A 13,844-nucleotide genomic window follows, 5' to 3' on the forward strand; every position below is an offset into this window, starting at 1 on the left:
AGATGAACTGCTTGCAATTTGAATATCAAAGTGAACACAAGCGTCCAAAATCATCACTCAGCAGTTCAAGAAGCTCAACAGAATGTGATGCGTGGTCTTCATCATCCGGGCCCCAAAAGGAAGATGTCCACTTGGGATTTTTTAAATTGTAAATTTGGGAAGATAACAAAGATATGTTCAATTGCACGAGATGAAACATTGCCACAAAAGAAGACAAGGAAGTTTGCAATTATTTCCTCAAGGTGCAAGTTTACCAGAAAATTCTACTCGACGAGTGTTGTTTGAGAGTGATTTGAACTTTGGTGTCTCCTCAAGACCCACTGGGCAAATGCTTGCTTCCCAGGTGCAGTGGGGGTGGCACTGTGACTCTAAGAGGTGGGACCAGCAGCACTTCCCAGGGTTCAAGTGAGCAGCTTTGCTGTGAACCATGTGTGTCTTCACACAGGCTGAGAAGCAACCAGGCCAATACATCACAGACTGAAACCACCAAAACCATGGCCCCATGAGCCCTTTCTCTTTCCAGCTGCCTTTCCCAGGATTTGCTGTCCTTAATGGACAGCTGAGCAGTTCCATCCACATGAACAACCTTTGTTCGTCTCCTAAACATTGTTTGTGTGTTAGTTTGAGGACAGAGTAGAGACAGGAATTTAGTTGACTCTTACATAGCACCACAAAAGCAGAGCTGCCTTGGCTAAGGAAATAGACATGAAACTACATCTGGAGTCTGAACAGACAGGGTTTGGGTGTATACTCATTTTCTATTACAAAACTGTTCTGCATTCAAAGGCTTGCCTTTTGGGGGGGGGAGGGGACTGGGCTTCTTGGTGTAGCCCTGGCTATTTGTAGATCAGGCTAGCCAAAAACTCACACAGATTTGCCTGCCTCTCCCTCCCAAATATTAAGATTAAAGGGGTGCACCACCAAGCCCAGCTCAAGGCTTGCCAATCTTGAAGAGCTGTATAGAACTATATTGTGAAGGTAAAAACCTCACAGATCTTGATATACATATAAACATATGGACATCACCTTGGATTCTGCTCCTGTGTTTATAGTACAGCTATTATCAAATTGTGTTGTATCTACTTTAGTACTGTGGCTCAGACCAAAGTACTGTGAAGTGCTATTCACGGTCCCTATATCCCAAGGACTATACTAGGCATTGGCAAGTATTTTATCCTTCAAGAGAAACCAGAGTTAGGTATCATGGCACATGCCTGCAATACCAGTCTTCAGGCGGAAGTAAGAAGATATCAAGTTTGAGGCCAGCCCGGGACTGGAAACAGTCTCTGTGTTTCTGAAACAAGTGTAAGACACACGAAAAAGCACCGTGTCAAAACAAAACAAAAAATCAAAAAGGAACAAGAGGGTGAACTCAGCATGAAGAGGAGCTCACTCTGATTGCATGTGATTCCTAGAACCCATGGGAAGATGGAAGGCAGGAGCCAATTTCACAAAGTAGCCCTCTAGTAGCCATGCCTACGCACACAAAGAATAACAGTAAGGAAGAAAGGAAAAGATAGAAATAAATGTGACATTTATCTAAGAGACAAACTTGCCTCTGACTGTACGAGCCTCAGAGTGAGGATGAAGTTGCTGGCAGGGCAGCCAGATTCAGCGCAATGTGTGGGCACACCTGAATCTAAGGAACAAATTCTATTCCACGAAACTGCTGTAGGCTTGTAGCTACTCTGCTTAGATTGAGCTGTGTAGGACTGGGACCAACTTTAAACAGGATACAAATTTGTTTTCTTTGGAATCTTAAATCAGGAGGCAGACTCCAGAGCAAGTGTGTCAGCCCCATGGTCACTAGCGACATAACTTCTGTGTTTCTGCTTCTCCACCCAGGGTTTGCTTGTTTTAGGGTTAGACTTTCATTTTATCTTCACTATTGTGTGTGCATGCATGTCTTACTTCTGACAGCTATTCCAGGTTCCAGAATATGAACTTACCACAGTTCACTCCAAACAATATGATTCCATTTCCCCCTCCAATCCTTTGAGTTATTTGTTGCAAAAACATTTTTACTTCTGCACAAGCTATGGTCTTATCATACAGTGTTGTTGAGTTGTGGAAAATACCAATCCCGACCCAGGTTTCTACCCCACCTTTTTTATTTAGTTCTCATATAAAACACACACACAACCTTTATATGTAGCGTGTAGGTTTTGCTACCCTGCTTTAAGCTCCAGGTGGACTGCACTATCAGCCTCACTCAGGTTCACACACACACACACACACACACACACACACACATTATTTTGACCTGGCTCTTCTAAGCCTTCCTTGCTATCACACCCTTTTTTCACTCCTAGCTCAACACCTCTAATTCTGCCCTTTGTCGCTCAATTATCTTCTTGTTCTGCACCCTAAATCTGCCCTCGACTTAACTATGTTTCTAATATCTTGCCTGCTATCCCAGGCCCAGTCAGGGGAAGCAATGGCCACTCTGCCTGAGATTTCACATGGCTGGTGGCACTTTTTCCTGCCAAAGCATGGCGAATCCTTTTCTCCTCCTTGAGTATGCTAGCCTGCCTGGGGGAAAACTTCAAATCTGGCCTATTCTGCCCAGCTTATTGGCCACTAGCATCTTTACTGATCAACCAAGAACCAATTGGAGAACAGGACCTTCGGGGTTCACACACAGATTCCTGACCAGAACATCAGAATGACCCCCTACATTTATACTGACAATAAGCCTTAAACAGCACAAGAGCTGGGCAGATATCTACCTTCTGTGTTATTATAATCTACTTTCCTATAGATAACTTTGAGTTATTACTTAATATTTACTATGTTTCATCTGGGATGCTCTTAACTCCCACTGGACAGCCCCCAGGGCCACATCTTTATGGCTCACTTAACCCATGGTGGCTTCTCCTTCCCCTCCTGCACACACCTTTATCCCTGTGGTTCTCCTTGGACCCCAAACCCAAGAACATAGCCCCACCCCATATACCTTCTGCCCAGCTATTGGCTGTTGGCATCTTTTTTTACCCATCAGACATAACTTGAGAGCAGGGCCACAGGCATATGTGCAGACTCCAGGTCTTGGGGACCTGCACTTAGCATTACTATACATAGCAAGACAGCATTATTCTTGTTGCTTTAAATTATCTTTAACTTGTTTTTGATGAGGGGGAATCATATATTTACCATTTTTTGGCATTCCGGCTGCTAGCATAGGAGTGAGTACTCAACCCACTAACCCATTATGAGAGTCTTGTGGTAGTTTTATATGTGTGTGCATTCACCCCGGTTGGGGTTGAATTTTTAGAAGTTCAAAAGCTTCTCAAATTTGTACTTTCCCAAATACATCTTATCAAAAGATTCCTGTTTGATACTGCTTCCAGAGGGAGGAGTGAAGATGACGTTCTTGAGTATACTACCCAAGACCTTTATGGGCTCAGCTGTCTCCTTAAGGAAATTAAGAAGTTTCCTCTGGCCTCTCTCCCCCACGCCCTTCTGCCAGTGCCAGCAAATGTGCCCATCGGCCTTTGCAGCCTTGCGTTCCTTGCTCTCCTACATTTCTTTCCTCCACCTTTGCCAATCAAAAACACAAACGTGAAAATTGTGAGTCAGCCCACATTCAAATGATCTTTGAAGCACTTCCTGACCCTGCCCAGGTCTGAGGTAGTCCGAATTTTCCTATGACAGCATGGATGACACTGAGTCCATTTATTGTCTCTTCCTTGGCAGAGAAAGGGGAACACTGAATACAAAGAGTGTCTTTTTTACAGCTCTATTTGAGGCCCAATAAGTGCCTGGCACATAATAAATATCTTTACTTGGTTTTTGGTATTTCATTTAAATATCTACATTAAATATTTTAAACATAGGTGTTTTGCCTGCATATATGTCTAGGGGCCAATGAGGCCAGAATTGGTGCTGGATTCCCTGAAGTTACAGGAGGTTTTGAGTGTCAGGTCCTCTGAAGGAGTGGCCAGTGCTCTTAACTGCTGAGTACTGCTGAGCCTCTCTCCCGTCCCTGTGTACTTGTTTCTTAAATTACTTGTTTCTTCAATGAGTAAATAACTATGTGGTCTGTGGGCATCCAGACTTTCTGATCCTATGATTATCTGAAAAGACTTTGTTTCCCATCTTGAAATATATGTCTGATTCCTTGGGATTCTTTTTTTCTTCCAGAGTGTGGGGTTCTAGGTTGTTTATTAAGAGAGATTGAGGCAGGTTACCATTAAGCCTTCTGAAGAGCCAGTACTATATCCTGGCTCTCTCTGTGCTTCTCACCACCACCATACATGCATACCTGGGTATTTAGAATGGGCGTAGACTTAACCGAGCACCCCAACAACATACCCATACCTTGGTGCAGGTTTCTCATTATCAAATTAAAATTGGCAAATATAAACATTAACAGTTCTGAACTCTCTCCACTTATCTTTTGAATTTATTTTAATGGAATCTGGATGTCTGAAGAATTATAGATTTTTCAGATGAACAGACTGCAGTAGAATAATCCAACAAGGTTATTAACTCTGAAGTTGGATTGAAGTTAAGTGTGACTAACCGAACAAAGAAATTATGGCATTGTTAATGGTCATGCTCACTACAGTTTTATAACCTAATTGTTAAAACACTAAGAACAAGTAGAATTTCAGAACCTTGGGTAATTCACTTGAAGGAGGCAAAGGAAGGGGGTATTTATGATTTGCAGAAGAAATCTAAACAACCAGGGAGACTGCCATGTCGGGAGGAAGTGAGATTTCACTGGGCACTTGCAAGTGGTTGGGGGTGGGGTGAAGAAAGAGAGAGTGGCTGTGGGCAGGAACCCAATGGCACCAAAGACACAAGACCAGCCTTGTTTAGTCAACTACAGTCGCGAACCTTCAGGCTTAGTGAATGGGTGACTATGGCAACAGTCCCCGCCCACCCCCCCCCCCCCATGCTCATGCGCTTCGCAGAGCCAGCAGTAGGCTTCTCCACAACAGATGCTTTTTTTCTCTCAGTCAGAGAACTACAGTTCCCAAGTGTCCTCTCGGCACCACCTCCCGATGTGGCCCTGCCCCTTACCCTTATGCCCCGCCCTCCCGCTAGTCCCGGTCCCTCCCTCCCAGTGTGTGTCAGTGACCCAAAGGCGGTTCGAGGCGGAGGGACGGTCGGGGGCGCCGCCGCCGCCTTCTCCAGCGCCAGCAGCAGCAGCAGCAGCAGCAGCAGCAGCAGCAGCGGCAGCGGCAGCAGGGGCGGCAGAGACAACAGCAGCGGCGGCCGTGCAGCATCACTGGATCTGCCTGCAGTCCGGGGAGCTCACCACAAAGCGGGCCCGAGCCTCTCTCTCGTCCGCGCTCCTCCGCGCTCGGCTCCGTGTTCCCCTCGGCCTCCCGGTGCTCGGCGGCTGGCGGGAAGGCGGAGGGCTCCGCCGGTGCCTGCGTTCAACCGGTGCTCGCGCCGCCCCCGTGCCCCGGGTGTCCGCGCGGCGGGCCGAGCTGGCGTTCCTGCCACCAGCAGTCGTCCGGTGAGTACGGCGCGGGCGGGCAACGGAGGCGCCAGGGCCGGCGGCGCGGAACTTCCTCCGAGCCTCCGCCGGTGGCGGCGCGCGTCCGCCCGCGGGGAGGCGGCGGGGAGCAGAGTTGCGGCGCCGCATCCCGCGAGGTGGGAGGAAGCGCCTTTGTGAGGAGCTGCCCGAAACGCCCTCCCCCATGGCTGGAGCGGGCTCGCGGCCGAGGGGAGCCCCGGCCCGGCGGCCCGGTTCTCGCGCCCGCGGCCCGGCTGCAGGCTGGCGGAGTGGAAGGGGAACAAAGGGGCGGTAGGCTTTTCTTTTGTTTGTGTGGATCTGATAACTTCTCTTCTTCCTTACATAACGCAGACTTCCAAGTTAGTCATTCTTTTTATTGTTATGATTATTGTCATCATCTCTGCGTGCCTCTATGTTTCCTTTCATCTTGGGATCTCAGAGCATTTTAAAAACACTAATTAATTTCACCTCCCGGCCCTTGCCAAGCCCGTTTCCGTAAGTGGGTAAACTGAGGTCCAGAAAGCCCTCAAATTGATGGATACGCTTGATGTACCGCGCCTGGTGTCTGAGGCTCCGAAAGCGTTTATGAGTAATAACTCATTCTCCAAATGCCCTGTAGAAAAGTTAAAGATGCTCATTTTACTTACAAGTTAAATAAAGTCTGGAAGAAGTCTAGGTAATTGTTAGGTTGTTGAAACAATAATTCTTTTTAAATAGTGTTTGAATCTTAAAACCTCAAAGGACTCTGAAAAATGTTCTGAGTGGTGAAGATACTGTAAGTCATAAACTCACTTCGACATTTATTATGTTTCTGTGTGTAAGTCTCTTATGAATTCAGACAGCAAAGACGAGGGGAGAGGATAGTTTTTACTTAAACTATATTTAGCATGTTTAATCATTCCACACAATATACGCGGTGGATTGAGCCCCAGCATTCTTTCCATCAACAAATACTGAGCATCTCATCCACAGGACGCTTGATTTATACCAAGAACTGAAGCTTTTGTGTATCAAAGGTGGTCTGTTTTGATTCAAAGGCTCTTTACTTTCTGGCAGTAGAATGGTACTTTGTCTTCGTTGCAGGTGATCTTTTGTGTCAGATAGGACAATGTCTTTTCTCCACATTAACCGAGTTTGCCTAGTAGTGTTTATTTAAAGTTTTTGAATTGTGGAAAGGGTACAGTTCCTCAATTTCTTCTGTTTCAGTTTATGATAACATTTTCTCAGAGTACTCAAATACACACACTTAAAACATTCTCCTCATTGTCTAAATACAGCATATAAATTCTTGTTGGTTTTTTTTCCCCACAATTAACATCTGTAGTAAATACTCTGAAGGCAATTAATCTTTTAAACACTTTTGGTACCAAATGGAAGGTGCGAAAAGTTTAAATCAAGTGTTATTTCTACAAGTTCTTTCCCTAAGTTGTATGAGATTTAGAAGTGTAATAGTGTTATTTTCATTTACATACTTAATTTTGTAATGCCCCCAGATTTTAAATCTAGTGGGTGTGTCAGAAAACGAAAGTGAGACTCTAGGTATTTTTTTTCCTCTGTTCCCCAACCTATCTACTTTCTGAAGTTTGTTAAGAGATCTCTTTAGCAATTTGAAAATGGAACAGTTAGGTGTGTGGAAAATTGCTTCTATAGTTAAAGTGTCTTATCTGATAAATTTAAAGAAACTTACCACCTAGTTTTTTAGTGTAAAACAGTAAACCAGAAATCGCCTTAGTTGGCAGATTTGGGGGTTATGTATGTGTTCCTTAAAAGTTGGCATTTAAGTAACCTTATATTGAACTTTTTCCCTAGTACTTACCAACAGGTTTTACCAGGGCCATTTGTACTTTTAAGGAAACCACTAACAGTTCCTTTGCTCTGTCTGACTCCAGAAGTCCAGAGGCAGAAGTTAGTGAAGTCTGGCTTCACTGCTTTCCTGAGTTCTTTGGGAACAAGAAATGTTCTCTTTAAAACAAATGGCTGAACATAACCGGGCAGGAAATGGAGCTGCTGAGGCCGCTTTCAGGGGGGAAGCCTCAGAGGGTCCCTTCACTTAGTTCCTGCTTCTGTGTTGCTTGTTAAGATGTCAGTTGTATTTTAGAATCGCTCCACTGTGGTTGTCTGTTGTGAAGGGATGTAGAGTTCTGCTCTGGGAAGTTTTTCTGTTCACAGAGAAATGTAAAGCAGACTGAAAAACCAATGGGATAGAACCAAAATTAATAGATAAAAAAACTGAAAAAGATTTTAGGAAATATAAAATTAAAAATTCCTGGAAACATTTATAAATAAGGAACAAAATTCTAGTTGAAGTCCCAGAGAATAAATGACACACACAGCACAATCTTTTAGTTTATAGATTTGTAGCCATCTTTCTCGTTACTTCTTCTTATAGCATAGAAAAGTATATAGAATATATTCTTTCAGATGACTCAGGTTGTTCTAGAATTTCTTACTACACTTTGTGGTAGAGATTTTACACTTCATTGTTAAAGTCTGACCCTGCTAGGGAAAGTTCACCTCAGCCTACACTAATTAGTAGGACCTTAAAACAAGAAATACAGGTCACTCAAAAATGTGGATATGATCTCTAGTTATCTATTAGCCTTTTTTGCGTTGTTTTAGTAGATCAGTGGTTGGAAATACTGGCTAATATGCTGTACTTAGTAAATTCTAAGTCATCTTTGTTCCGGTGAAATGAATGTGCTAAAGAGAAGCATGAGGTTTCTTGGGGGAATTTATAGGTTTGGTTTTGTTTGAGAGTTTTTTTTTCAGATCAGATTTTGCCTTGTACTGTTTCCCACCCTAGTCTGGAACTGAAAATCCTTCCCCAGTCTCCTCGCCAGTGCTTCATGCCTGGCAGAGTGGAGTCCTTTGATGGTAGAGGTAGCTACTTTCAGAACTAATTTACAGATAAAGAGCTCCATTGGATGACTTAAGAGAAGTGAACTACACATCATTCTCAGAACATTTTTCTCCCAAGAATGTTACTCGGGATATTTTAGATGGTGATGGTGGTGACGGTGATTTCACCACAGTAAATGCCACTTCAGACAGAGGTTTGTGTTTCATTTATTTTGTGTGTGTGAGCAAGATGCTGTCTGCACCCACAGAAGCTTTTTCTTACAGGTAGATTCCAGAGAACCTTTGTGGGAGTTGGTTCTCCTCTTCCGCTGTGTAGGTCTAGAGACTGAATTCAGATCTTCAGGCTTGGCTGAGGCCTCATGTACCTTTACTCATGTATCTTGTAATATTACACTTAAAAATACCATTTACAGAAAAATACAATGTTACCGATGCTTATAAATGAGCAAATTCTGATTCAGCATGCATGGAATTGACTTCCTTTTCAAAGCATTTGTTTTTGCTTGTATTTTATAATGAGCCTCTTGGGATGGGACTAACTAAATATATGTAGTTTTCCATGATTTTCTCCTTTTTTTTTTTTGCCACAATTTGTTCTCCCCCACCCCAACTTTCTAGAATAAGCAAAAACATATTTAGAGACACTTAAACACCCTAATTTATTATGCTAAACGCCAGCTGAATTTCAACAAAGTATGGTCAGCTGTTCTAGAAGTAGAAGTATACTTCTGAGGGCATTAAAGCAAGCAACACCAAATAAACACCACGTTATGATCTAAATTCTGATTGCTTAGCAGTGGCTGTTTGTTGTACTGTGTTTAGAAAACTGGGGTTCTAGGTTTCATTTATTGCTATTAGAATGTGATAAGAAAGCCAAACTATTTCTTCAGTAAATACTGGGTTTAGGGAAGGGTCTAGTTGACACATCACACTAAGTGCTCACTGTTACCTCATGTTCTAATCACAAGACTCAAACAATAAAATGAGTGCTTAGCAGTTGCTAGCATCTATGAGGCTATGGGTTCAAACCCCAGCACCACCAATAGTAAACATTTTAAAGTATTTCACATTTCAAAAGGGAATTACAAGCTTATTTCAATCATATACTGCAAAAAATAAGAGAGTAATAAGAAACTTAAGATTTAAAGTTGATGTAAGAGGGATAGCAACCAAATATTTGGACTTGAGTTGAATGGTGCTTTGAGCAAGTTAACTGTGAAAGGGAGTCTGTGGGGATAATGACAGTTAAAACTCTGGATGCTTAATGAAGAACAATTGTCAGTTTTTCTTTTAAGGTATGATAATCTAAATCTTTACATTGTAGAGGTAGTTGATAAAATAATGACTTTTACAGGCCGTGGAGATGGCATAGGTAGTAGTGTACTTCTTGAAAGAGCACGAGGGTCCCAAGTTTGATCCTTGCATTCATATAAAAGCCTGGCATGGTGTCACCTGCCTAGTGTTCCAGAACAGGATGATTCCTACAGCTTGCTTGCCAGGCTATCTAGCTGAATCAAAGAGCCTATCTAGAAAGATTAGACCAAACCAAACAAAAAGATTGAGATGGAGAGCCTTTGAGGACTTCCTTCATATATTTCCATATGTGTACTTTTGTGTAATACTTGTACACATATGGAAATATATGAAGGAAGTCATAGAGGGACTATGGAGAGGAAGGTAAAGGGTCATCAGGAAAGACCATACAGGGAAATATCCTGTGTAGATAGATAACACTCCTCTCGGAAGACTTACATTATTAAATGAAAGTTCCAGTGTCGGATATGAGATGCCACATTATGTCATGGAGGTCCCAAAGGTCCCTAAACAATACAGGCTACAACCAGTTGCTCTTGGTTACCCACCAGAACTGGATAAAACCCTAATAATGAAATCACCTTTCACCTTGGTTGCAGGACATAGGGAAGTCATGCTGTAACTGAGCTCAAAGTTTCCCCTGCTTGACCAGCTTTCACAGTGCTTGAAGGAGCTATATAGGTTTCTAGTGAAGAAAAATTTATCAATGGTCTTAAAGCAACTGTGAACTATATCAACTACAATTCTGATCTGCCAGGCAAGATGTGCCTACTGCTACAATAGTGACACAACTGTTACAGTAGTAACCAACCATTTTTAGGTTGTATTATAAGCCTACAACACAGGGATAGTTCATACTATTCTTGACTCTGTCAAAAGCCCTGGATCAGGAGGCCATAGGCTCTAGAGGAGAATATGAATATGAATTTGCATACACATACATTACAGAGTATCAGGAGAGAATGTCAGAATGGTAAAGAGTGTACTGAATAAGTAGGGCTCGCTGTCCCATTCTTGTTTTAGTTTTGTGTGTGTGTGTACATATATATGTACATATGCACATATGTGTATGTATGCATATATACATACATATATAATTAACTGTCTTTAGAGTAGCCATTGTGAAAACCATGTATTATTTAACATTAAGATTGCTCAGAATAGTTTTAAAAGTTTTTTGTAATTTTCTTAAAAGCCAGTCTAACAGCCACATATGAAAATAGTTCATTACTTTGTATTTATTCTTTGACAGAAAATAGGAAGTAACATGAAGCATTTCTAAAAATCCACTCTGAGAAGGCACTTACTATTTCTAAAACTAGAACTACCCATGGTTCTACAAGGAGATTTAATAATGTCTGGACAGTTACAGTATTTGGAATGAGGCATAATATGACTCTGAATATGACTGTGAAAAGCAATAAACTTATTTACATATTTATGTTCTAAATATTAAAACATAAGTACACATGGCCTTGTACATTTCTTGATGCTTAAGTACTCAAAAACAGTTGTTGCACATAAGTTTCATAAATATAATGTAGTTAAGGCTAAACATAGACATTTAGTGGTGACCAGTTAGTAGAACTTTCTTGCTGATGCAGCATACAGTTGGGGAGTTGGGAGACTAACAAGTATAATGTCAAGAGATAAGTGTGGGGCTTGGGAGATGGCTCAGGCAGATGTAAGCATGAAGATGGGGGGGGGGCTCACTGGCACCCATGCAGCAGAAGCAAGCTTGGTGGCACGTACCTGTATCCCAGCACTGCGAGGTGGAAAGGGGATCTCTGTAGCTCACTGACTGGCTTTGCTGAAGTAGTGAGCTCCAGGCTCTGGAAGAGATTGTATCCTCAAGGTAAGGCAAACAATTGAGGAAGGCACCTACATTAATCTCTGGACATCACACATGAACATGTGCAGATGAATCTGACTTACCAACTGTGGATTCGTGCTTAATTTCTGAGATCAGTTAATAAATTAAATATTAGAACTATAGGAAAATCAGATCTTTTCATGTTTGTATTAAACCTAAAGAATTTTTATACAGTATATTTGGTCATTATTCATTCTCACTGCTCCCATATCCACCTCACCCCATCTCCAACTTGGTATCTTAAAAAATAATAATAACCCATCCAGTCCAACTTGCTGCCCATATATTCCTGGGTGTGAGACCTTGTTGGCCTACTATGGACCACACTCTAGAAGAGACCTCACCCTCTCTCTCCTAGAAGCCATTAACTGCCAGTAGGCTTTCAGGTCTAGGGGTTCAGGTCCCTCCACGTTGGAATGTTGACTGGCTTGATCTTGTGCAGACAGCTGTATCTATGCTGAGTTCATGAGCACATCTGTCCTGTCAAGTCCAGAAGATAGTCTCACTCCCGTGCTTCTTGATTCCTGGCTCCCTGTTTCTGCTTACCTGATGGGGTGTTTATTTTGTCTTTGTTTTTCCCCATGTGTCAGTTAGACTCTATACAACTATTTGACCTGAGGAATATATATTTTTAGGTCAGTGTAGGAAACAAATAGGTATTACTAAATACTATGTTTAAGTAGAACTATATGTTATTAGAACTACATTTGGTAGCAGAATTCATAGCGGAATAGAATTTCAAAGGGCATCTTCAACTCTTGGTATTGGTAATCTTTTCCAAAATTGTACAATTGGAGACTTAATCAGCACTGATATAATATAATTGCACATGACTGTAGGGAGAAATGTCTGGATTTCATTGAACTTTTTTTCATATTCAAGCAGAAGACAGGAGAAGATGGTAAGGTGACGACCTTCCTTCCACAAGAATAAAATACAAAGTGATTGGCTTTGACTTTTTTTTTCCTGCTTGTTTTCTGTAGTTTTCAGCATATCAATGGGATTGCTTTTTTGAAGGCTCAATTAAGTTCAGTTTTATTTTTTCACATAAGTGGAAACATTAGAAGGTACTTGGTTGGTTCTTCAAAACCTTAATGCTGTATCTTTGATTCCTAGCAGATCCCTTCTTTAGCGCTTCAGTTCCTGTGGGGTTATTGGATGAATTGATACTATTGAAAGTTGATTTTCTTCATTTCAGGCTATGATTAACATGATGAATTTTCTTCAGATTGTTTTCATTACCATTTGTATATTTACCATAAAAGGACAAGAACATCCAAGTTATAAACCTAATTAAGTTTATTACTCATGGGAATATGTGTTAAGCTATGTGTCTTTGTAAGGTAGTAGCTGTTTTTAATTAGAAACCACAGCCTTGTCTATATGTAGACTAAATCCATGTACTTTACTGTAATTCTCACATAAAGTGGGATGATTCAGTCTCTGAACTAGTTCTCGCAGTTTAACCAAGAGCTATGACAGATGTTGAGGAGGCTCTTAAACCGTTGAGTATAGGGCATACACTGACTTCAGTGATCTGAAAATCAAAAATGTATCACTGACATTCAAAAAGAAAACATTTCTGCTGAAGTTTTCTAGTGGTGTGTCTTTAAATAAATAAGAGGTTGGTTTTCTGGTATGTAGAATAGCTCTTAAAGAATTTGCCCCCTAAAGCTGCCTTGAAAATGGTTTCTAAAAAGGATTTGCTGTGTTTCATAACTATGTAGGCTGTTAATGATTCAGTAGGCCCCTCATTCTCCTCCTACTCCTTATATTGAAAGCTCCTTCATAGCATCGAAGTGCCCTGAGTCATAATGGTTAAACTCCAAAGAACTGTCATATGGAAAAATTCATCATGTGAAGTGAAATTATCAGGAAACAGTTTGAGTCAGAAATTCATTGATCACAGTGATAGAACCTAAAGATTGTGAGCGTCATTTAAATCTTTGAAAGTACTTACATCAACATGTCTTTATTATTGGATTGCAAACCCTGTAGTAGTCTAATAAAACCTTCAAAGGTGTGTGTTCCCTCCCTTTAAATTTTAATTAGTTTGGTTTTTATCGTCTCTTACATTAAAGGAATATTTTATTGTATAAATACATTAAAGAGGAGAGACATGATATTGCTGGGTTGAAATTAGAATCCCTAAAATTGAGGAACATGAGAATTCTGATATGTTTACTCTTTGGCTGTGTTGTATTTCATTTAACCCACCTTAACTTTAGTTTTCTATCTTTACAAAGTCACATGCTCTGTAGTAGTTACATTCTCCATGGAACCATTCATGAAAGCTACAATTCGTTGTTGATCACAAACCAGCTTCAG

At 41.4% G+C, this 13,844-nt stretch overlaps 1 protein-coding gene across 1 annotated transcript in view; it reads left to right on the top strand.

Annotated features, from left to right (window-relative positions):
• The first annotated feature begins 5,099 nt into the window (after positions 1–5,099).
• The window catches only part of PELI1 (pellino E3 ubiquitin protein ligase 1), a 49,448-nt gene continuing 40,703 nt past the window's right edge, over positions 5,100–13,844 (top strand). The window contains exon 1 of the mRNA XM_080926586.1: positions 5,100–5,470. The gene's annotated coding sequence lies outside the window, so the exon portion shown is untranslated. The remainder of the gene's footprint in view (positions 5,471–13,844) is intronic.

The sequence above is a fragment of the Micromys minutus genome (genome assembly GCF_963924665.1).
Source record: "Micromys minutus genome assembly, chromosome: 1".
In the NCBI taxonomy this organism is placed as follows: Eukaryota; Metazoa; Chordata; class Mammalia; order Rodentia; family Muridae; genus Micromys; species Micromys minutus.